At 42.3% G+C, this 26,610-nt stretch overlaps 1 protein-coding gene across 2 annotated transcripts in view; it reads right to left on the reverse strand.

Annotated features, from left to right (window-relative positions):
• The window catches only part of LOC136863044 (rho GTPase-activating protein 45), a 363,658-nt gene extending 338,378 nt beyond the window's left edge, over nucleotides 1–25,280 (reverse strand). For both annotated transcript variants that reach the window (XM_067139366.2, XM_067139364.2), the window contains exon 1: nucleotides 25,110–25,280. The gene's annotated coding sequence lies outside the window, so the exon portion shown is untranslated. The remainder of the gene's footprint in view (nucleotides 1–25,109) is intronic.
• Between the last annotated feature and the right edge of the window lie 1,330 nt (nucleotides 25,281–26,610).

Here is a 26,610-nt window from a genome sequence, read left to right on the forward strand (position 1 = left end):
TGGGATTAAAATCGATTTTCCAAAATATTTAATTACGAAATATATTCAAGATGGAGACCTTACTTCATGATACACCATTTTTATCGTTAGGCACCGATTTACAGATGGCGGAACAAATTTGATTATCTCTAACTTATCGATTTTCTCAAACTACAATTGTTTCAGCTGTTGCAAATCCTCTGGTTTCTAAGAAGGATATTCATCTTTCACGATACCTCAAAGTGAAAAATCACATGGTATTAGATCGGACGACCTGGTTGACCATTCTGTCGTCCCGCGACGGACAATACGATCATGGAATTGCTGGTTCAAGAAGTCCCTTTCCCCTACTCCAAAGTGAGGAGATGCTCCATCCCGATGTCATATCAACTGCATTTCGGTAGAACGAGTGAAGTTTCAAGTTCTGGAATAACAACCTCGTGTAACATCTCAAGATATCGGTTGCTGATAACCGTTCCCTCAATGAAGAGTGGGAGTATGACATTTCCACCTCAAACAGTTACACGAGCGTAGTAAACACGATTATGCTGGTTTACTCGACCGTTCAACTTAAATGAGGTTCCGTCGGCCCATCGAACAGTTTTCTAAAAGACGGAATCAGCTTCATGTCGAATGAAAAACCATTCGCAGAGCTCCAAAGGACGGCCCGAATGATCTTCCTATAGTTTTTGCAAAGGCTTTCGTTGATATGATCTTTATCTCGGATAGTAGAACAGGCTACTAAAGAACAACGATTCCCAGTTAGAGGGAGAATTTTTGAGGAGAGCTATTTTTATCTCACTCTGTATACTGACGTCAATCCGCTTAATGGACATGTCATTAACAACGAAGACTATATGGATTTTTCATTCAACATTCGAGAAATTAAAACCTAATGCAATATTTCCAAACTTAGTTTTGTCAGCAATATGTCTATAAATATAGTAAGACAATGCTTTTGCTGGCAGGACCTAGTGCACTATGTCTTCTGGTATGGGCTAGAGCAATTTTGTTACTTTCATTGATCTGTCTCTGTCATATCTTTGGCTTTGACAATATGAAAGTGACTGAGGTATGAGCGATGCTAGTAATGCGATTCCTTGTGCAGCCAGTCCCTGCTATGAATGGTGTGAATCCGTTGCTCCTAGGTCGGTTGGTGCATGCATTTCAGTGGGCTTGGCAGACTGATATGTAAAAGCAACTTCTGGCTCGGTGAGGAAAGCAACGGAAAACTACCTCACTCCTCATTTCCCTAGTACGCCTCTTCAGTGATGCCTAGGCCATCTATGACAGCTGATGGCAGACCTGTTGAGGATCCCACCAGCATTAAGGCTGAAGACTGAGCATACACACATAGTAAGATAATGTCTTAAATAAATAATTGCAGGAATCTGTTGTTGTATTTACTAGAGAAGAAGAGGGCTTTTCACGTTCCTAACTTAAGGCCAAGGCCTCTTCCTTCCCTCTTCCTTGTCTATCCCTTCCCATCTTCCCACCCCCTCCCAAGGCTCCTGTTCAGCACACCAGGTGAGGCCACCTGGGCGAGGTACTGGTCCTCCTCTCCAGTTTTATCCCCGACCCAAAGTCTCACGCTTCAGGACACTGCCCTTGAGGCGGTACAGGTGGGATCTCGCCGAGTCGAAGGGAAAAACCAACCCTGGAGGGTAAAAAGATTAAGAAAAAAAAGAATAGCTCATTTTAAAGTCACCGAGCTCGATAGCTGCAGTCGCTTAAGTGCGGCCAGTATCCAGTATTCGGGTTCGAGCCCCACTGTCGGCAGCCCTGAAGATGGTTTTCCGTGGTTTCCCATTTTCACAACAGGCAAATGCCGGGGCTGTACCTTAATTAAGGCCACGGCCGCTTCCTTCCACTTTCTAGGCCTTTCCCATCCAATCGTCGCCATAAGACATATCTGTGTCGGTGCGACGTAAAGCAAATAGCAAAAAAATAGCATTTTAAAGTCCGACTCCTTGAGTGAATGGTCGCGTAGTGGCCTTCGGTTCGGAGAGTCGTAGGTAAAATTCCAGGCTGAGTCGAGGATTTTAACTTTGTGTAATTAATTCCTGAAGCTCAGGGGCTGAGCTTTTGCGTTCGTCCTAGTACGCACCTCTATTTGCATGCAACACACCTCACTACAGACCACGATTGAAACACACAGGAGTCAATACATATTTCCACAGAGGGTTAGTTTTGGGAAGAGCATCCGGGAATAAAAATGGGCTAAATTCATACAAAGTACTGACCTCAGATTTGGTTAAAGACCAGGAAGAAGAATTATCTTTAAAATAATTCAAATTATACAATATGTTTCCATGTGTAATCTTACAAGGAACACGCCTTTCAAGAAGAAAACAAGGATGATGAACATAATTTCAGTGTTATGTAGCTTTGTTGCTGAGCATTTTAATTAACGGCATCATGGAAATTGAATTGGTAAAAATGAAATTAATTTCTTTCCCATATCAAACCTCACGCCAAAAGTGATATGGTACCTAATGAAAATAAACTGTTCTAAAATACACTGCCGGAAGAAGCATGTAACATCCTCAAGGACTGTGTTCAGTTAAATTTAACTTCGTGTGGCTATTTCTAGCCGAGTGCAGCCCTTGTAAGGCAGACCCTCCGATAAGGGTGGGCGGCATCTGCCATGAGTAGGTAACTGCGTGTTATTGTGGTGGAGGATAGTGTTATGTGTGATGTATGAGTTGCAGGGATGTTGGGGACAGCACAAACACCCAGCCCCCGGGCCATTGGAATTAAAGATTGAAGGTTAAAATCCCCGACCTGGCCGGGAATCGAACCCGGTACCCTTTGAGCCAAAGGCTAGTGCGCTGACCATTCAGCCAACGAATCGGACTGTGTTCAGTGGCACCAGTGTATAATATGTGTATACTGAGGGGTTGTTGTGTTAATGATTCATTTATCACTGACACCGGCGATCAGATGGCGCACAGGAGGCCTGTCTGTGCGCACTCTGTTTTGACTTTGCAGGCAGTAACTGTGCTGAGGTTAGAAGTGTTTGCAACATTCATTTTAAGGTACAACTATGCCCCGCCGACGATTACGTGCTCCTGTTGAACAACTGCAGCCTTTTGAACGGAGTCGCATTCTGGGCCTGCGGGAAGCTGGATGGACGTATCGACGGATTGCTGCACATGTTGGTCACAATGTATCGGTGGTGTGACGTTGCTTTCAGCAGTGGCCTGTGGAACATTCCCACACCCGTAGAGCAGGTGCCTAACGTGTGCGTAATACAGACGCGCGTCAAGATTGACGCATTGTGCGAGCAGCGGTGGCCGACCAAACATCATCCAGGAACGAAATCCTGTCACATGTTGCACCTGCTGTGTCATCAAGGACCATTGGGAACCGTCTGCTTGCAGCAGGATTATGATCACGTGTGCCTCTGGTCACGCTACTACTCACACCACGACACCGCCAAGCACGGCTACTCTGGTGTCGTGAATGAGTTTGCAGGAGAGGGGAATGGCGCTCTGTTGTCTTCAGTGACGAGGGGAGGTTCTGTTTGTATGCAACTGGTGGACGTACACGTGTACGGCGTAGACCTGGTGAGTGGCCTATTCCAGAGTGCGTTCGCCCACGACACCCAGGTCCCATCCCAGGCTTGACGGTGTGGGTGGCCATCAGTTACAACTCGTCGTCACAGTTGGTGTTTCTGCTAGGTAACATAAGAAGTGCCCGCTACATTGCACAGGTTGTTGTCCCCGTGCTACTGCCATCTCTTCAACAGGAAGGCATGTGCGTTTTCTGAAGGACGATGCACGTCTACTCACAGGTGCTGGGACGCAACGTACTCTACGTGGTGTTCAACAACTGTCCTGACCAGCAAGATCACCGGATCTCTCGCCAATTGAACACGTATGGGACATGATGAAGAGGGAACTTAAGCATTATCCAGAGTATGCAAGAACCAATGCCGAATTGCATCAAGAGGTGCAAGATGCTTGGGACTATCTATCGCAGGATGCCATTCAGCACCTTCATGATCGTCTGCATGCGCGAATACACGCCTGCATTGCCACCAGAGGGAGTACACTGCGTATTGATGTCACACTTCATTGTGACGTGTGTACCAAAACGGTCTGAATTTGTAATCATACACTCCTGCAATAATGAACTACCTGTCACATCGCTTGTGAATAAAATGGCGTTGTCCTGAGGATGTCGCATGTTTCCTTCTTTTCTTCGCTAGTGCAGTATATTACTGAAAGAGCAACAGTGAAAAATTAAATAAGGCACATTGATTCATATGGTATAATTATTTGCAAAAATGGAGTATGACGTAAAATCGATAAATGCACAAAATACACAACAAATCACCGCAAATAAATGAACATCATACTGTAATGAAATAGGATGACATTTCAGCTCCAGCGTTAGTAAACTGTATGTGTAAAATATAGTCCATTAGAACAGAAGATAGCCTAAATATTTATGGACCGAGCTCGATAGCTGCAGTCGCTTAAGTGCGGCCAGTATCCAGTAATCGGGAAATAGTGGGTTCGAACCCCACTGTCGGCAGCCCTGAAGATGGTTTTCCGTTGTTTCACATTTTCACACCAGGCAAATGCTGGGGCTGTACCTCAATTAAGGCCACGGCCGCTTCCTTCCCATTCCTAAGCCTTTCCTATCCCATCGTCGCCATAAGACGTATCTGTGTCGGTGCGACGAAAAGCAAATAGCAGAAAAAAATATTGATGGACCTCAGGAAGAACACAGCGAGCCTCAGTGAGAATTAAGAACATATATTTCAGATGATTTAATGGCTGGTTTCTTGGATGAATGATCAACGTCGCGGCCTTCAGTTTGGCGGGTCCCGGGCTCTATTCCATGGCGGGTCGGAGATTTTAGCCGCGTACGGTTACTTCTTCCATCTCAATGCACATCTCGTCATAGAGACACAGCATATCAAACCACCAACCGTCACAGGAACATGCAATAGTAAATACATTCCTCCAAACATGATTGTCACCAGGAAGGGCACCCGACCGTAAAAGGGAACAAGTCCGCATGTGCTACACAGTTCATATCCGCTATTCCATCAGGGTGTGGCGAATGAGTGAAAGAAGAAAGAAAGAAGAAGAATAAGGAGCATTTGTTTGTTTCGGGTATTCTCGGGTTTCTTGCCTTCATATTCAGCACTAACAGTTCTTCTACGTTGCTATCTAACTGTAAACTCATGCTGATTGTTGTGAGCCTCATCACCTTAGCAGCACGGGCAGTGCTCCGCCACAATGCGACCCGATTTGCTTGATCGTTGATGCGAATAGCTAAAAACACTTAATTTTACATACCATTATCTCCTTTTTTTCTAGTTGCTTTACGTCGCACCGACACAGATTGGTCTTATGGCGACGACGGGACAGGAAAGGGCTAGGAGTGGAAAAGAAGCGGCCGTGGCCTTAATTAAGGTACAGCCCCAGCATTCGCCTGGTGAGAAAATGGGAAACCACGGAATACTATTTTCAGGGCTGCCGACAGTGGGGTTCGAACCTACTATCTCAGCAATACTGATCTCCACCTTTGGGTATCAGCCACTAGCATTCAGTATGCGTACTCAAGACGAATAGTCGAACGTGTCTGCACAGTTTCAACTGAACCGGCGGTTTGCATGTATACGTTTTCTCCTGTTAGTACCGAGTTTCCACCTCTGTGGTGTAGTAGTAAGTGTGATTAGCTGCCACACCCAGATGCCCGGGTTCAGTTCCCGACTCTGCCACGAAATTTGAAAAGTGGTACGAGGGCTGGAACTCAGCCACGGGAGGTCATCTGAGTAGAGGGGGTTCGATTCCCACCTCAGCCATCCTCGAAGTGGTCTTCCGTGGTTTCCCACTTCTCCTCCAGGCAAATGTCGGGATGATACATAACAAAAGGTCACGAGCGCTTCAATCCCTCTTCCTTGTCTATCCCTTCCGATCTTCCCACCCCCCACAAAGCCCCTGTCTCGTATAGCAGGTGAGGCCGCCTGGGCGAGGAACTTGTCCTCCTCCCCAGTTGTACCCCCGACCCAAAATCACACGCTCCAGGACACGGCCCTTGATGTGGTAGAGGTGGGGTCCCTCGCTGAGTCCGTAGGGAAAACCCAACCCTGGAGGGCAAACGAATTAAGAAAGAAAGAATGATAGACCGAGTTTACAGAGTGGAAGTCTTTTCTCCCAAGGGGTCTGTGTGAGAGAGAGAAGATTCCTTTGCTTGTAGTCAGGATCGAACCTGTCAAATTGGGGTCAGAAGGCCAGCGCCACAACTGTCTGAGCCACTCAGCGCGGCGATCAAAGTTTTCTGAAGGGGCCGAAAGATGAGGAAGTAAGCCGGGTGCAATATCCTGCATATACGACTTCGGTTCTTGAACCTGCGTGAATTTAGCAATAGCCTGTACGGGGATGACTTTGCTTTTACTACAATATTTATTTCATTAGTATGTACACACATTTGCCAGAGTGCTTGCCAAGAAACATAATTAAAAGCAATCTTGCAGTTTTTGGCTTTTGATGTGATGATAGCCGCGATACCTCCTGTTTTACGTGGACTCCGAACTTCAGTATCATGACTTCAACACCCCCCCACCGCAATGGCCGGGAAGCGAAAAGCGGCCCCCTTGATTAGAAGCCAGTGGCAGTGTCACATGGTTATCACGCCGCCCAGAAAACACAATTGGGAGGAAGAGTAGGTCGAAACTTGGGAGCATCTGTGGCTCAGGCGGCAGCGCGTCGGCCTCTCCCCGCTGGGTTCCGTGGTTCAAATCCCGGTCACTCCATGTGAGATTTGTGCCAGCCAAAGCGGAGGCGGGACAGGTTTTTCTCCGGGTACTCCGGTTTTCCCTGTCATCTTTCATTCCAGCAACACTCTCCATTATCATTTCATTTCATCTGACAGTCATTAATCATTGCCCCAGAGGAGTGGGATAGGCCTCGGTACCCGGCACAATTTCCATCCTTGCCGCAAGATGGGGGCTCATTCATTCCATCCCTGACCCGGCCATGGACTGGAAAACAGGTTGTAGGTTTTCATTCATTTTCAGGAGGTTGAAACTTCACTCTCGGTGCCAGCAGAAGTGATTATTCATGGTTAATCTCCCCAACTTCAGGGAATGTCGAGACTCTAAAAAACAAACAAACCCTTATTTTTTTGCTATTTGCTTTACGTCGCACCGACACAGATAGGTCTTATGGCGACGATGGGATAGGGAAGGCCTAGGAATTGGAAGGAAGCGGCCGTGGCCTTAATTAAGGTACAGCCCCGGCATTTGCCTGGTGTGAAAATGGGAAACCACGAAAAACCATCTTCAGGGCTGCCGACAGTGGGGCTCGAACCCTCTATCTCCCGATTACTGGATACTGGCCGCACTTTAGCGACTGCAGCTATCGAGCTCGGTCAAACAAACCCCCTGGCGCAACAGCCCCGAGGGCCTTGGCCTACCAATCGACCGCTGCTCAGCCCGAAGGCCTGCGGAATATGAGGTGTGTTGTCAGTACGGCAAATCCTCTCGGCCGTTATTCTTGGCTTCCTAGACAGGGGCCGGCATCTTACCGTCAGATAGGCTGGCTGGACCTCGAATCAGTCCTCAGATCCAGGTAAAAGTCCCTGACCTGGACTGGAATCGAACCCGAGGCCTCCGGGTAAGAGGAAGGCACTTCCTTTCCAATCCTAGTCCCAGTTATTTGCAAATATGCATACAGGTGTATATACCAAAATCACGTATGTCAGGAAACATGTTCCACACGCTTGAAGTATATGAAGATATTTTCCACCACATTCCAGCAACAGTTACCATTGGTTTTCTCTGACAGGTTGTGTGAAACACAAACACAAATTGTAGTTATAGTGTATATTTAGTCTCTTGTTTCCTGGGTTGAAATTGCCAGCTATATTTCAGTTTTAGTAAAGTAAACTCGTGTTTTCTTCCCGCGGTAGTGCAGCTCTTTTCACGCACACCCCCAGTGGTGGCGAACTGCATGTACCATTTCAACTACATACCAGCCCTCCTGTCATTCTCAAATTTCTGGCAGTACCGGGAATCGAACCCGGTCCCCCGAGGACGACAGCTAATAGCACTGGCCGTTACGCTACGGAGATGGACTCAGTTTTAGTAGGAATGTAGTTAATTACTGAACAATAATAGAGTCTCTTGTTATTTCCGTAAGCTATAAAAATGTGACACTGAAAATTTTGGTGCAACACTCAGCTTCAGATACCACCAGCCGCCACTGATCTGTAGACTGTTTCTGTGACTTTCAGAGCCAAGTGATAAACATGATACCAGTATCCCTGACGTAGACAACACTTCAGCTGCTTCACCATCACGTGGAGAAATGTTAGTAAAGACAACAGTGCTCGTGATATACCAGGGGCGAGGTTCAATTCCAGACTCCACTGCAATCAAGGAACCTGTTGAGTATTTCACACTTCTTTGATAGTCGTCTTCTCTGAACATATAACATAACAGTCAAACTTTTCTCCTCTTCAGAAAAATCCAGCCAAAGCTCTCCAACTGACTGTCAGTGAATTGGAACAATTTATTGGAACAGTGCTTTATATGTCACTTATTAGTGTACCACGTACTAGATTATATTGGCCTACTTTATTTGGTATTTCTTGTGTATCAGATGTGATGAGTCGAGACAGGTGGGAAGATATAAAGTCCAATCTCCACTTCAATGACAACACAGCAATGCCTGATTTAGAAGGTGCTAACAGAGATATTTTCAAACTAGGGCCACTGATAAACAATCTTCTTGGAAAATTCAACGAGCTACCTATTGATAGGATGCTTTGTATTGATGAACAGGTGGTGCCTTTCAAATGTATGTCTACCTTGAAGCAATACATGCCAAAAAAACCATACAAATGGGAGTACAAAATATATGTCTTATGTGATTCAAAAGGAATTGTGTACAATTTTGAAGTGTACTGCGGCAAAAGTGACCCTTTGCCAGGAATGCAAGATTTAGGGGCTAATGCAAATGTTGTTTTGTACCTTTGACAGGTCATTCCTAAACAATTGAACCACTTATTGTACTTTGACAATTGGTTTTACGACAATTCCACTCCTTTCGGGGCTTGCACGCAAAAAGATTTGTTTGGATACCGTTGAAGCCAACAGATTGTCAGGATGTACGTTGGTGACTGACAAAGATTTGAAAAAAAGGGGAGGGGTTCCTATGAAGAACGGGAGGCAGATATTGATGATCAAAGTGTGCGAGTTGTCAAATGGTTTGACAACAGATCCGTAGATTTGAATCTACATTTTCTGCTGCACAACCACTGAGTAAGGTGAAACGATGGGATAAAAAAATCAAAAGAAAGGGTTGATGTTGACTGTCCATCAATGATTCTTCTCTACAACAAATGGAGGAGTGGATATTTTAGATTCACGTATTGCCTTGTACAGAATTAACATCAGATCGAAGAAGTACTACCATCGGTTATTTTTTCACTTCCTTGATATGGTGATCGTAACTGCTTGGCTCCAAAGTAAGCAGATCCCACTCTGTCGGTTCAAGGCTGAAATAGCTGATGCTCTGTGCAAAATGAACAAGGACGTAAATGGGAGAAAGAGGGGAAGACCTTCAAGTGTGATTTATCAATATGCAAAGAAGAAGAAAACAGGGCATGCATCTAAGCCAATTCCCCAAAAGACTGTCCGTCAGGATAATGTTGAACATTGACTAATAATGTCTGAGAAGAGAGGCAGATGCAAAACGCCAAATTGCAAAGGAAGTCCCTCAATTGTGTGTCAGAAGTGTAATGTTCATTTGTCCATCGAGAAGAAAAGGAACTGTTTTCTGGGCTTTCACAAAGAATAAGAACTAGGCAGATGCAAAATGCTGAACTGTAAGGGAATTCCCTCAATTATCTGTGAGAAATATGTTCATTTGTGCATCGGAAAAGAAAGGAATTGTTTTCTGGACTTTCACAAAGAATAAGAACTGTACAGGTCAAAAATTCCCATTAATACATTTTCATTTTTATATAAGAAAATGATATAATTATTCACAGACCAACATTTAATTCGTCTGTGCCCTTAAATGCCTACTGTGACAAATATGTAACACTACAAAATATATTATATAAACATGACTTACATGATTTCTTATCAAAATATGTTTATTGTGGCCCTTAAGGTACACAAATATAGCACAATATTTTTTTGTCTTTATCGATTCATAATTCTGTCCATAGAATTGAGCTTCCGTCCTCAAGCTCAGGAAATTTCTCATATCCTTGCGTCCAAGTATAAAGAGCTTCAAGAAAGCCATAAATGTAATGAAGGTCTGATAAACTCGTGCCCGCAATTATTGAAAAGACGGAAGAAAGGTTCAGAAAAATAACCACTCGACATGTTTGTAGTTGCGACAAGGGCAAATCCCTCATAAATCTCTCACTCGAGGGGGGGGGGGTAGCGACGGAGCCAAATTTAGCGGGATTTTTATTCTGCACAACAGGACATCTTCCTTATGATTCACTTTATTGCAGTGCCATAAACTACGTACCATAACAGAGTTTCACCAGGACGAAAATGGGACACCCAATCAGCCTACAAAGTAACTTTAATCCCAACAAAGCTGTACCGCGACCCATGAACGAACGATTTGTAACAATCTTGCAAATGTAATGTTCCAAGTTTCTAACTTTCAGGCGAACATTCAGTATTACTTGTGAGATTATGGAATACGCTTTGAGTGCCTTGTGTTTTGATAAGTCATCGACGGCGATGGACATATTGTACCTTCAACATGTTTTATGTGCTTTCATCATTACTGTCTGTTAGGTCATCAGCCCAGAAGCTGGTTGGATCCTCAAATAGCACCACCAAAGGTTATGCGGTTAAAAGGAAACCCCACAAACCAATGGCAGCACCAAAATGAGGCGTACTAGGCAAGATGAGGAGTGAGGTAGTTTGCCATTGCTTTCCTCACTGGGTCAGAAAGTACTATTGCAGCACGACTGACCCTATGAGCAGCACCTTTCATAACACTCAGAAGCACTAGTCGTGCTCTGAATGTCATTACTCAGCACTACCCATACCCCAGCAGCTTCCATATTGTTACAGCCATGGATGTTGATTGGGACTTCGGTGGAAGCTACACTTTACTCTGGCCTGTGCCAAGAGATGGATGCAAAAGTACTGTATCCATCAAGAAATGACAGCAGGCAGATCATTATTGTATAAACTTTAAATTATTCAGTTATTAATCTGCTACAGTTAACCACTAATCTTTTTAATGTGGATAAAAGGCAAAGAAATTATAACTTTAAAAGTGAATGGGAGGATCAGCATTGCTTTACTTACAACAAAGGAAAATCTGTGTGAGTAATGTAGAGCGGCATGTTTTGGCTAATCACAAAAACTATAAGTGACTTTCCTGTAAATTCTAGACTAAGAAGAAACAAAGCGAGAGACCTACAGTAAAATCTAAATTATCATTGCTAGAATATACGTTTAAGAGGCCAGTCCAACAAACGCGCAACGTGACAACAGCCTCCTACAAAGTTTGTTACGTTCTAGCTAAAAGAAGAAAAGCTTTCCCACCAACAGCAAAATGTGTTTATTACAGCTCTACTTCATGCTAAGCAACAGTTACCAACCTGTGTAAATACACTACTGGCGACCAAAAACAAAAAAGTGTATACTATTATTGGGAACTATTTAAAAACAACTTGTCTACAAATTTGATTGATTTTCTATGGAAATGTATATGATTTTAATGTAATGATGTGCAACATCTATGTCTTTTATATGTATATATATTTTACACTGTGACAATGACTTGTAATGTATTGTAAAGTTCAAACTAGCGTACTGTAATATCCAGGTGGCTGTTTGGTCTGTAGCTGATCTAAAGCCAAATACATTTTTTTAAAAAAGCTTTCAGTAATGGGGAAGTAGTAAAAGAAGCGATGTTAAATGCCGCTGAATCCCTGTTTGATTCTCATTGTGCTAAACATGCACTTAAATATTCAATCAAAGGACTTCAGTTGTCTCACCAAACTGTTGCTAAGCGGGTTAAACAGATTTCTGATAATATGGAACGACAATTGCATCAGAATTTGCAAACGTCTGAATATTTTTCACTCCAGTTTGATGGAAGTGCTAATATATCTGACATTGCTGAGTTGTGTGTATTTGCTAGAATGGTCTTTAGTGATTTTACAGTAAAGGAAGAGTTTGTTAAACTATTGCCACTTCTTGGACGTACTAGGGAAGAAGACACATTTAAAGCGTTCCTTAAATTTGTCAAAGACAGTAATTTGTCACCTGCAAAGCTTGTTGCTAAACTAACAGATGGGGCGCCGTATATGACTGGTAGAAATAATGGATTTCTTTCTCTTTGTTCTAAAGATGAATCATTTCCAAAACGTATTTCTTATCATTGCATTATCCATCAATAAGCTTTATGCGAAACCGAGATCGTCTTCTACTCGTCATCGATTGTTCAGAAACATGTTAAGTATATCAGATTCTGAGTGTTGTGACGTTATTCTTCATGCAAACGTAAGGTGGCTTAGTAGGGTGAAAACACTCGAACGGTTCTGCTGACTGTTCGATGAGATACAAGACTTTATGAAATCATCTCCTGGGCAACATTATCACGAACTTGATGATATATCATGGGAAATGGATTTAGTTTTCTTGGCAGATATCATCCCAAAATTAAGGGAGTTAAATCTCGAATTGCAAGGAAAAGATCATAATATTTTAGGTATGATAAGTATTGTTAATGCATTTGAAAAGAAACTAAAGTTGTGGATTGTCCATATAAATATAAATTCCCTTTCACATTTTCCAAATCTGAAATGTATTGCAGAAACACTAAATAGCGGCAAGCGCGAGTTTACATCTCTTACCAAATATCCTGAAACTCCTGGGTCCTAATTTGGTAGTAGATTTAGCCAGTTTTCAATGCCTAAGCCAGTGATCACGTTTGTTAATAATCCCTTCGCTTCTGTTGACGTTTGTGAGTTTGGAGGTAAGGTGTATGAAATCTTCAAAAATAATAATCCTGAAGAATTATAAATGGAGATTTTAATTCTTCAGACAGACCTTTCTTTGAAATCCTCTACGCAACATGTGGAAATTTCTGGACTCTGGTGGACGGTAAAATATATCCCATTGTGCGCAGTGTTGCTCTGAAAATGTACTCTTGTTTTGTTCAACATATCTTTGTGAAGTTGCGTTTTCGACTACGAACATAATACAAACAAATACCGATTCTGCCTGACACTCACACCTGGATGACGCGTTAAGAGCAGCCTGTTCCATTTACCCACCAGATTTTCCCCAACTTGCCACGAGCATGCAGTGCCAAATTTCACAATAATTATGCAAGTAAATACTGTGTAATTTAATTTATTTATTATTAATATTATTATTATTATTATTATTATTATTATTATTATTATTATTATTATTATTATTATTATTATTATTATTATTATTATTCGTTGTAGTACCTATAGCAGTATTGTTGAATTAATGGAATCGTAACCTGGCGCCCGCGTACCCTAGGTTATCGTGTGAATGTGCCCGAGCAAAAACGAACGTTGGACAGCCCTGATATTGTATGCGATCGCTGGAGGAATCACTGTGACCGTCACCATGCAATGTACTGTCAGCTCAGAGGTGAATCTTTAAAACGAAACTCTGTTGTGACGAGTAATAAACTGCACTGTGATGTCGTATATCATTTATTTATTCTGTGTATACTATGGCCATTGGCAACAATAAATGTTTCATTTATTAGATATTATCACAAAATTTTAGTTTTAGACTCATCCTATCTTCTGAACGAATGAGATTGTCAACTCTTCAGCAGCCACAGGTCTGGATTAGTGCCTGGCACTTTAAAACTGACTCCGGTGTGAGTCTTGGTTTATTGTCTTTAATACATACTACGTTTATCTGATCATGTCTAGAAGTAACACTAAGAAACAACAGTAAACTTTAAGGTTGGCGAAATGGCCAGCTAAATGTAACACCTAAATTTCCAATAAAATATTAAAAGATTTTATATTCCTTTCAGACGTACATTCAATTATAGTACATAACTGTCTCATATGGACAGTAAAAATCCCACCAGTCGTGCCAAGAATTTTATTACGAATATCCATCAATCTGGAGGATTTAGAAACTCTAAGTTTTAAAATTCGTACAATACAATGAACATACAGAGTCATAGTACAGTTTTCTCTTATATGAACATGTGCACCTTGTGAATAATATATACAGTAAATAAATAAATGCCCACCCGATAATAAGCTTATCCGGTGAAAAAATGGCGTATGGCTTTTAGTGCCGGGAGTGTTCGAGGACAAGTTCGGGTCGCCGGATGCAGGTCTTTTGATCTGACTCCCGTTGGCGACCTGCGCGTCGTGATGAGGACGAAATGATGGAGGCGACACATACACCCAGCCCCCGTGCCAGCGAAATTAACCAATTAAGGTTAAATTTCCCGACCCTGCCTGGAATCGAACCCGGAACCCCTACGACCAAAGACCAGCACGCTAACCATTTAGCCATGGAGCTGGACGCTTATCTGGTGATACGTTCTCTTTCGACCGCATTTCAGGCTTTCAGTAATAGTGTGAATTCACCTACTGGTACGCCGTATATTCAAGAAATGTTTTCTCGTATATGTTATGTATTTATTAATATATATAATACAGAGAGCTATCTCATATTTCCTTTACACAGAACACATCACATAACACTACAAAATTACCGCAGAAATACGTAGCAGTGATTACATCCCTACATGTAGGGTTGGCGTCAAGAAAGGCATCCACCGTAAAACCGAGCTTAATTCACATACAGTGCCGACTCCAAGTAATCGGGGGGGGGGGGGGGTGGAGGAATCTAGGGATCAGAGGAGGAGGAAGAAGAAGAATGCAGAGTGGTATTACAATTGCTACGTCGGTAAAATAGGAAAATACGCAACTTTCCATTTTTCTTTAGGGGTGATTCATTTCTTAATACTTAAAACAACTTTATAAGAATTCGTTCTGAATGTAGATGATGACTTCACAGTCTTGCATCTCCAAAATTCACAGAAAACCGGCGAAGTACCAAAAGAAACGTACAGTAGTTTGTGGAGTCGTTCTTCCGCAGTACATTCTCTGAACACTTCAGGTCTCAGTCCACTTTCCTGAAGTCTACTGTATTCACGGTAGACTTAGCTTTGTACAGCTTAGTGCGTGCTCGCCTACTTCTGCACGTTCAGCGTTGCGGGATTAAATCCATGTGCTATCAATCGGTGTTTAAGAGAACTTAATGGCGAGAGATTCACGTCATTAGATTTACCAGCACCGAAGAAACTTCTTTCCAAGACAAAATTCCAGTAACCCGGAGTCTTTTAAAATCTATAGTAATTGAGGTAATGTTAAGCATTTATTATTATTATTATTATTATTATTATTATTATTATTATTATTATTATTATTATTATTATTATTATTATTATTATTATTATTATAAGACTCAAAATCCTCACAATCCTCGGCTACACCACACAAACTGACCCTGTGTTACGGTCGAAAGCCCTTCCTGACGCCAACCCTATGGGGTCGAATATATTCACTATTGCGTGATTCTGTGATGGTTGGTAACGTGGCATGTTGAGCGAAGATGAAGAGAAGTGTATTAAGACGAACACTAACATCCATTCCTCGAGCTAAAGGAATCTAACCCGGTGCCTCCTATACCGACGGCCATTACTCTGACCATTCAGGTAAAGAGCTAGACCATCAGGAAGATACTTTTAAAATGTTAACTCATTTATTATGAATAGCAATAATAATAGTTTTATACCCCAGTCGGAGAAGCCGAGTTGTCGGAAGTTGTCCCGCAGGAGTTCTTTTACGTACCGGTATATCTATCGATATGTGACTGGCATATTTGAGCACTTTTTAACACTGCCGGACTGAACCTGCTCTACTGTCTGCCTTCTGTTTACTGTTCGAGTGTTTCACGATTGTCTATAAGAAATTGGAACACTTCTTCGCCCTGCAATACATTAGAGATATTATGAATACAAGCAGAATAAATAATTGAATGTAACCTATAAAATCTGTGCCACCTTTAAATGTTTCTCTATGAATATAGTTTAAAAAATACTGAAGTCATAAATGGAAATGTTAATTTTGGTGAGATATACGGACTATTTGTTCTTAATATATTTTCTCCGTCATTCAATTATTTTCACTCCATACCAAGTTATTCATTATAAAAGATTTTCCTTGGACATTTTATTAGCGTCGTTCAAATACAGAAAACGGAAAACGAAGTCAATTGTCTTAATGTTATTAGAAAGGAACAAATCAGTGTCCAATTCTAAGTCATGTAACAAGAAGGAACATACAGTTGGAAGGACTTAATGGCAGGTCAGTATAAGAGGGAGCAACAAAAAGAGGGCACGAGGACAAACGTGAAAACATGTTCCTATTTATGTGAACATGGATTGTCTTAATACGTAATATGTCTGTTAGGTCATCAGCCCAGAGGCTGATTGGATCCTCAAATAGCACCACCAAAGGTTATGCGGTTGTAAGGAAACCGCAAAAACCAATGGCAGCACCGAAATGAGGCGTACTAGGCAAGACGAGGAGTGAGGTAGTTTGCCATTGCTTTTCTCACTGGGTCAGAAAGTGCTATTGCAGCACGACTGACCCTATGATCAACACCTTTCATAACACTCAGATACACTAGTTGTGCTTTGAATGTCAATACTCAGCACCACCCATACCCCAGCAGCTTCCATATTGTCACAGCCATGGATGAGACTGGGACTTCGGTGAAAGCTACACTTTACTCTGGACTGTGCCAAGAGATGGATACAAAAGTAATGTATCCATCAAGAAATGGCGGCAGGCAATAGCCTAGTTATAAAATTAAGTAGTTACAAGCCTACATTTCTTTAAATAATGTTTTTCTTCAGTTTTCGACGCATTTGTTATCAGTTCATGTGGTTCATGTTTCAGGTACACTTAAGAGATTCCTCTGTTTCCTGACCGTTTCTCCAGCTATCTCGAGTCAGCGCTGATGTGGATTAAGCCCCGGTTTACGGTAGAATATTCATCGTAATACCAACTCTATGTAGAGATGTCCACCTTAGTTAAGGAGCTAATGAAGATGAAGTGAATGATGGTGAATGAAATTGGATGAGAAATTGAAAAGACTGGGCTCTGGTTTATGAATAGGAACTGCCTGGAAATGAAGATGGGAATCCATAGAAAACCAATCAGGACAGCCGACTGAGGGTTTAAACTCATTCGTTTTCCCAATGCAGAGCTGGGCTCCAAGGCTGTATCGTGTTAACACGTGGAGTCATTCCGCTCGGTGTCCGGCTCCATGGGTAAATGGTTAGCGTGCTAGCCTTTGGTCAAAGGGGACCCGAGTTCGATTCCCGGCAGGGCCGGGAATTTTAATCACCCTTGGTTAATTTCCCTGGCACGGGGGCTGGGTGTATGTGTTGTCTTCATCATCATTTCATCCTCATTACGACGCGCAGGTCGCCTACGGGAGTCAAATCAAAAGACCTGCACCTGGCGAGCCGAACCCGTCCTGGGATCTCCCGGTACTAAAAGCCACACGCCATTTCATTTCATTCCGCTCGGTATACATTGATCGTGATCTCATGAGTTACTTATTCTAACATCACTAACACACCCGTAAATTTTATGAAAATGATATTATACCTTAATAGTACTTAATTAAATGTATAAACATCGAGCTCGATAGCTGCAGTCGCTGAAGTGCGGCCAGTATCCAGGAATCGGCAGACAGTGGGTTCGAGCCCCACTGTCGGCAGCCCTGAATATGCTTTTCCGTGGTTTCCAATTTTCATACCAGGCAAATGCCGGGGCTGTACCTTAATTATGGCCACGGCCGTTTCCTTCCAATTCCTAGGCCTATCCTATCCCATCGTCGCCATAAGACCTATCTGTCGGCGCGACGTAAAGCAAATAGCAAAAAAAAAAAAAATTAAATGTATTTTGACTATAAGCAACCTCGCAAAATTAAAAATGTTATAAAAAATTTGGAATCTGTGAGTTAATAACTGAAATTGATTTCTCGAGGGACTCAAAACACCTAAAAGGAAAGGAATGCAAGTCACCTAATCTGAAGCTGAAGTACAATAGGCATCGACCCGGAAGCCCTGTATGCCATGGAGTATCTATCACTAAAAATAAAAGGCCTGATTGAGAACCTGGAAATCATAATCTAAGAGTTCTTGGAATGTTCCGAGGCTGAAAGATGGGGAATATTGGAGACGTCAAAATTCAGAGCTCTACTCCGTGATAGAGAGGCTCCCTGACTATGCCAGGAAAACAGGGTAGTTTCCTGAGATCATGTGGCAAGACCTTCTCCCAATAGACTGATCAGCAACCTATTCACCTTCTGGCAAAATAAGAAAGCTCGTACTATACTGCTAAGGGGGATAGAGAAGGATATAAAAGAACCGGGGCTAACAGACTTACAAAACAGACAGGCTGTGAAGCAGATCCTTAAAAAAGTCCGTGGTTTTCAAGGAAAACCTATGCATTTCAGAGGAAAGAAGGTAAGTGCACTCGAAAAGGATGCGACAATACTGGGCAAAGATTCAAGCCCAATGATTGAACAAGAGTGGTCCCAAGTATTGTTCTATTCGAAAGAAGTAGAATAAAAGGAACTTTTATGCAGTGTTTAATGAGTCTTACTCTATAAATGTAAGTTATATATTAATTAAATTCGTGTATAATATATACACAAGAACTTCTTCTTCTTCTTCTTCTTCTTCTTCTTCTTTATATGTTTAGCCTCCAGGGTCGGTTTTTCCCTCGGACTCAGCGAGGGATCCCACCTCTACCGCCTCAAGGGCAGTGTCCTGAAGCTTCAGACTCTAGGTCCGGGATACAACTGGGGAGGGTGACCAGTGCCTCGCCCAGGTGGCTTAACCTGCTATGCTAAACAGGGGCCTTGCGGGGGGATGGGAAGATTGGAAGGGATAGACAAGGAAGAGGGAAGGACGCGACCGTGGCCTTAAGTTAGGTACCCACCCGGCATTTGCCTGGAGAAGAAGTGGGAAACCACGTAAAACCACTTCCAGGATGGCTGAGATAGGAATCGAACCCATCTCTACTCAGTTGACCTCCCGAGGCTAAGTAGACCCCGTTCCAGCCCTCGTACCTCTTTTCAAATTTCGTGGCAGAGTCGGGAATCGAACCCGGGCCTCCGGGGATGGCAGCTAATCACACTAACGACTACACCACAGAGGCGGATATACACAAAAACCAACTATTAAATATGATACTTAGATGGCAATTTTTTAAATGTAAATATTAATCAATTTAAGTAAACATACAGAAATATTTTCATGTTATCGAGCCGCTAGAGGATTTTTAAAATATTAATCACACCTCTAAACATTTGAATACTTACAGTGAAACATACTGTTGCCTCCATTTCTAACAAATGACAGAAATCTTTGTCTCGGACAGCGCGCGCCTATTAAGGAGTGCACTGCCCACCAAACTGCTATGAATTTACCTTTCCACTTAACCCGCTGAGTTGTAAGAGGTACTACTATAAAACTATTTCAAACTTTTCTTTCTGTAAAATGTATTGAAAGTAGAAATATTTGTTACAAAAGGTTTTTTTTTCGGACACCCCCCATCCCTACCAAATCCTAAACTCCGAAAATAACCCTGGGTCAGCTGTGATGAAGGACAGTACGAATAAACCTCCGTGTTGCACGTGTGAAATTGCTGCCACAAACAAGATAACTAAATGTGCAAATCCGGGAGATAGTGGGTTCGAACCTCTACTGTCGGCAGCCCTGAAGATGGTTTTCCGTGGTTTCCTATTTTCATACCAGGCAAATGTTGGCGCTGTACTTAAACTGAAACCACGGCCGCTTCCTTCCCTCTCCTAGACCTATCCTATCCCATCATCGCCATAAGACCTATCTGTGTCGGTGCGACAAATTCTAACAAAAAGAAAATGTTCAAATATGCAAAAGATGTTTAAAAGCTTTCGCAACAATATGTGAAAACGTGTTAACAGGGTATATTATAAACATTAGCCCTAAGTAATGCAGCACTGCGGAACAAGAATATAATGATCTAATTGAATCAGACTAAAGGCGATAACAACTGCAATATGTAGAATCCTAACCATTTTGCATTTGTCATCTTTATGTCGTTTAAATCAGTCTTTTGTCTGTATTACCTTTAACATGGAAATACAAATTAATTGTGTGTGTATACATGCGTATGCAAATATGTACAAGACTTCCACATTTGCAATGATTAACGGGCCAGTTTTCTTATTTGGAAAGTAAAATGAGAGGGAAACGGGTTTTATGGTTTTATTTTCAAATAATTAACAAATAAATTCCATTTTAGCATGATTAAACACTGCGCTGGAAATATTCGGGTCAAGAAACACTCAGTTAAATTCTTCATCCTAAAACGTGGCTATGTACACAATATTCCCGATAGTTTCCCTACATTTTGGGTGAACAATTTGATTTGATATTCATGTACATTAATTTCGAAGTTTTGATTTTAATTTCTCCTGTAAAATGTTACATTTTGGACTTGACCTGTTTTTGCATCGACGTCTAAAACTGTGTACTTCGACGCCTTTGTGCAAAATAAACACTTTGTTATAGCTTAGAAATAGTACATTATTTAAGCGGTGCTCCGTGAATGAGCACAGGATACGCTGGTGCTGAGCCCGTGCTGTAGATGCGGTTTTTATTTATTTCGCTATGACGCACCCGCCGGAGAGGATTGCGATCGATGCCAGCGTTTATGAAGTTTACAAAATGGTTCTAATGTTTCTCTAACGAAGGGCTAACGACTGGTATATGACTTGTCTGATTTGACTCAAGGGCAATTTTCACTGTTCTACCCGGCTACAGCGTTTATACACATTTCCTTCTTGTTAACCTCCGAAAGTTCTCAGAACTTTCTAGACAACTAGACACAATGGAAAAATGACAAAGTATTGAATAACAATATTCTTAAATATCTCAATGTAGTGATAACATTTTACTAGGATAAGAAAGTGGTACATGTTTCCTGCTCTAGAAATTCAATTTAAAATTTGATAGTAAGTGAGTAACAAAGATGTGCGTACCGTTCCTCACGGGTTTACTTATATGAAGTTCGCGAGTGTGATATTCTTGCATGCTGCAGTAAACCGTAGCACTCAAGGCAGTTGGTCATTCTGAATAAGCATGTTGACTTCCTTCCCTGCACTTAGAATGATTGTTCTTGTTTTAAGAGACCAAACATCGAGTTCACCCCATTGGTAAGTGAGACAGCGACAACAGCTGTGTTGGCGGCATCGGTAATCGTGACCAAGGGTCATTTTCGGTTGAAGTTCCAATTGAAGGCGGGGCTCGAAACTGAGTGTATTCTATTCTGCGGAGAGCCAATTTGGTAAAACCCTAATATTCATAACACAAGACTAATACAGAGAGCAGACTTCCATGTAGTAATAGGATATATTGCAAATGATTGGTCCTCAAGCCCGCAATTACTGTTTTTGGGGAGAACTGCTATGAATACGAGGGGTTAAAAAGTGTAGTGGCCCTAAAATGTAATGTTATAATGGCCTGGACGCCCCTTGCTATTCGTCGAAATCTAATCAATCACTGGCTAAAGAAATCCACACCCTATTAGTGGTACGTAAAGCCAATAACATTATTATTTTAGTGTATTATCACAAGAATTATGAAATAAAAATAACGTTTCATTTTTCACCAATTTGCTTTTGTCTTTGGTATAATTTTAGAGATAAGTTGTCAGTACTTGAATATGCTTGCAAATGCTCATTTTCCTCGCATTATTCTATAATAGTTCCCTTACTGTTTTGGCTGGTAACTGTAGATAATATTTTCTATAACTGATGATGTTGCTGGCCTTTGGTCCACAAGGCCACGGGTTCGATTCCCGGTCAAGTCGGGGATTTTAAACTGCATTGGTTAATTCCGATGGCTCGGGGCCTGGGTGTGTGAGCCGTCCTCAATATTAGAATTCATCATAGTAGGGTTCCATCTTCACAGACGCGCAGGTCGCCTATAAGGCGTCAACTCGAAAGACCTGCACCATTATTAGAATCACAGTTATAATTGAAATACTCCACTGAACAGCTTAAAAAGAAAATACAATTTGGGAAGGAAAATTAAGATATCGGAAGATGCATCACCATGCGCGGTTGTAAAATAGCTGCGATTAAAATTTCGTTAAAACTCTATCGTTAGTTGTAAGTAATGGATGTCTTCGTGCCTATCATTGTTTATACATTGGTAAATTAACGTAAAACATCTGAAAATCTCTCCAAATAAGGTGCGCGGATGATCACTGAATATTACGGTGAAATACGGTAGGGTTAGCAAGCCTGCTTGTATTATATGTGTTAGCCTTTCTAAAGGAAATTCAAATTACAGAGTGTAGAAATTGTCTATCCCAATGACGTATCCTAAGGAAACGAAAGTACCTATTGATAAATGAGACAGCAACAACAGTTGTGATGGCGGCTGCGGTAATCGTGGCCAAGGGTCATTTTCGGTTGAAGTTCCAATTGGGGGGCGGGGCTCGAATCTGAACGTATTTGTCAGTATTAAGGAGCTTAACAGCTACGTGATAATTGTTTGTTGCCTCGTGTAAGGGGTTTGGACATCCTGATCATCAGCTTCGTGCCTGAATGCATTTTGATGTTATTTACAGATTAGGATGGTTATCCTGAAGTTATAGGATATTTTGGGATTGACTGGGGTATTCCATTAGTGTTTACCGGAAACATTCTCCTAGCTGTCCAAATCAAACCAAACCGAAGCCCATGGCGCAACAGCTCCGAAGGGCCTTGGCCTACCAAGTGTTCGCTGCTCAGCCTGAAGGCCTGCAGATTATGAGGTGTCGTGTGGTCAGCACGACGAATCCTCTCGGCCATTATTCTTGGCTTTCTAGGCCGGGGCCGCCATCTCACCGTCAGATAGCTCCTGAATTGTAATCACGTAGGCTGAGTGGACTTAGGACCAGCCCTCACATCCAGGTAAAATTCCCTGACCTGGCCGGCAATCGAACCCGGCGTCTCTGGATAAGAGGCAGGCACGCTACCCCTACACTTCGGGGTCGGCTCCTAGGTGTCCAAAGCTGCCTAATTTACTTCCCTTTCCTAGCCTTGACTTCAACAGTATATAAAGGCAACCTACCATTAGAGTATCCGGCTCCATGGTTAAATGGTTTGCGTGCTGGCCTTTGGCCACAGCGGTCCCGGGTTCGATTCCCGGCAGATTCGGGAATCTTAACCATCATTGGTTAATTTCGCTGGCACAGGGACTGGGTGTATGTGTCGTCTTCATCACCAATTTCATTCTCATCACGACGCGCAGGTCGCCTACGGGTGTCAAATCAAAAGACCTGCACTTGGCGAGCCGAACATATCCTCAGACACTCCCGGCACTAAAAGCCATACGTCATTTCATTTACCATTAGAGTAGCTGATATTGGCATAAGAAGTTCTTAGTCTCTTTAAGTTTTCAACTTCCACCTCTGTGGTGTAGTGGTTAGTGTGATTAGCTGCCACCCCCGGAGGCCCGGGTTCGATTCCCGGCTCTGCCACGAAATTTGAAAAGTGGCACGAGGGCTGGAACGGGTCCACTCAGCCTCGGGAGGTCAACTGAGTAGAGGTGGGTTCGATTCCCACCTCAGCCATCCTCGAAGTGGTTTTCCGTCGTTTCCCACTTCTCCTCCAGGCAAATGCGGAGATGGTACCTAACTTAAGGCCACGGCCGCTTCCTTTCCTCTTCCTTGTCTATCCCTTCCAATCGTCCCATTCCCCACTAAGGCCAGTGTTCAGCATAGCAGGTGAGGCCGCCTGGGCGAGGTACTGGTCATCTTCCCCAGTTGTATCCTCCGAACCAATGTCTCACGCACCAGGACACTGCCCTTGAGGCGGTAAAGGTGGGATCCCTCGCTGAGTCCGAGGGAAAAACCAACCCTGGAGGGTAAACAGATTAAGAAAGAAAGAAGTTTTTAACTTACTTCTGAAGCAAAAACTAGGTTAAAAAGATCCAGAACCAATTTCACTCGTCCCCAGTTACCCAACGGACCCTTGGTTTCATTCATCACTGATTTCTGAGTTTTACATCTCCTAGAAGTTCGAAGTTTGACTTCTCCTATATTTCTACCATTGTCGCATTTTATTTTTCCAGTATTATTTTTAATTTCCACTTTTTTAAAAAACCGTCTCAAAGGTAAAACACATCACTGACGCGCGCGCGTGTGTTTGTGTGTGTGTGCTTGATAGAGAGAATATCCCATATATATGCTCCAAATGTTTGGACACACTACCATTTCGAAATTATCCAGGAACGAAGAAAGGTTTTTTCCGAAGGTTGAAGAGAGGACTCGAACTAATGACCATCTACAGTGCAGTAACGGATATTCTTATCAGCTGAGCCATGTTAACGGTTATCTGTCTGGAGTAGTCTATGTGATGTATAAAAAGACTCACACAGGCTACTGTACCAATATGGGGAGAGCATCATGTTTGCCGCTTCTAAATTATTCTTAATTTTAAATGATTTATGTCTAATACTAGACCTATTATTTTGTGTATCGTTTTTGAGACAGCACGACTCTACCAAACCATGTCTAAGTGAAACTCTAAAATTACATTTTCTTCCTACGTTCCATATGTTGTTGATATTATCAGTGTCCTATTACATTCAAGTCAGAAAGCTCTATTTTAACAAAGACTAAGTCCCATGTATATGTGGTGCACCTCTATATGCATGGACCTCTGGAAGGTAGCCCAAATAAGAGCGGTTGCATCCTCTGTCTCAGTATTATTTTTGTAAAAATGTATGTATATTGTTATCAGATAAAAGTGCGCGCTAAAGCCTCTGGTATTATTTTTAATTACGATCAGGTTAGAGGACAAGCTCCGTTGAAATTCCTCAGAAATTGGAAGACCGAATAAAAATTAAGGCATTATATAAACAGTCGTATTCCATTTGCCACATCATGCCGCAAGTCTTAATCTGCACTATAAATAAAAGTGTTCACATCTTTATCTAAACCTAAAAACTGTTCTCTGATGATAGAACAAATATACGTACATGTCTCATCCGTTTCGATCCCAAGAGTACTGATATCAGTCTAAACTCGTATGGTTACACTCGCTTTCTTCACAACACTTATTTGCTTCCACGAGCACCACCACATTTCCTAATCCAACTGTCTTGGGTTCACCCAATGAATATTAGACTTACCGGCTGGCAGCCATCTCCCCTCCCCCTTGCGCTCAACGCGGCTATCTTTAGATACAGGGTCATGCGAAGATGCATGGAGGGGTAGCATCAGGACGTTACTGACGAGCAACTGGAATACAGCAGGGTCAAGGCTAGGAATTAAAAGTTCTGATCACAGACTGCATAAATTCAACACCTCTGTTTGGTCCAGAGGTGTTTTCAACCCAAGCGGAGGTTGGATCAGAAAGATAAAAGGCAGATAATAATGGAAAGAAAGATAATAATTTATTTAGTGCCCCTTTCACTGCTATAGATTTTTAACAGACGCTGGGTTGTACTTTTGTCCCGCACGAGTTCTTTAATGTGCTGAAAGCCAGTGACTCGGAGTTGTATTTAAGGCTGTTCATAATCACGGACATAAACTGCTATTGTATTCAATGAAAACTGTTTGTTGTCTTTCTTGCCCACGTTCCAGATGCTCACTGAACAGGCACAGAGACACTATACCTGTAATGTGTAGGTATGTTGAGTCCTCGGCCCGAAGGCAGATCCACCATCTGCTGCCAAAGACAGCCTAGACATCAGTGAAAATGCGTACTACGAAAATGCATCTTTTTTTACAAGTTGCTTTACGTCGCACCGACACAGATAGGTCTTATGGCGACGATGGGACAGGAAAGGGCTTGGAGTGGAAGGAAGCAGCCGTGGCCTTAGCTAAGATACAGCCCAGCATATTCCTGGTGTGAAAATGGGAAACCACGGAAAACCATCTTCAGGGCTGCCGACGATGGGGCTCGAATCCACTATCTCCCGAATACTGGATACTGGCCACACTTAAGCGACTGCAGCTATCGAGCTCGGTACTACGAAAATGAAGAGTGAGATAGTTTCCCATTGTTTTCCTCACAGAGCCAGTCCGTTACAGACACAGTAGTATCAGACTCCCAAGACTATTGAAATTACATACACCAACCAATCTCATGAGCAACACTTTCACACCATTCATTACAGGGACTGGCTGCATAAAGAATGGTGTTACTAGTAATACTCATACATCAGTCAGTTTCATATCATCAAATCAAGGAGAAGAGACAGATAAATGAAAGTAACAAACTTGATGTAGTCCATACAAAGAGGCCCAGCGCGTTCTGCACACTGTAGGGCTATCTCACCAGAGATGGATCTGGACAGAATATCTGTAATGCATAACCCAACAGGTTTATGTGTCATTTACGTGAACATCTGAAGAATATTATTACTATTATTATCATATGTACAAAGGTAAAAGTGGAGTAGGATCAGGATATTTAATAATAATAATAATAATAATAATAATAATAATAATAATAATAATAATCTGAGCTGAGTG

Source organism: Anabrus simplex, chromosome 2 (genome assembly GCF_040414725.1).
Source record: "Anabrus simplex isolate iqAnaSimp1 chromosome 2, ASM4041472v1, whole genome shotgun sequence".
Taxonomy (NCBI): domain Eukaryota; kingdom Metazoa; phylum Arthropoda; class Insecta; order Orthoptera; family Tettigoniidae; genus Anabrus; species Anabrus simplex.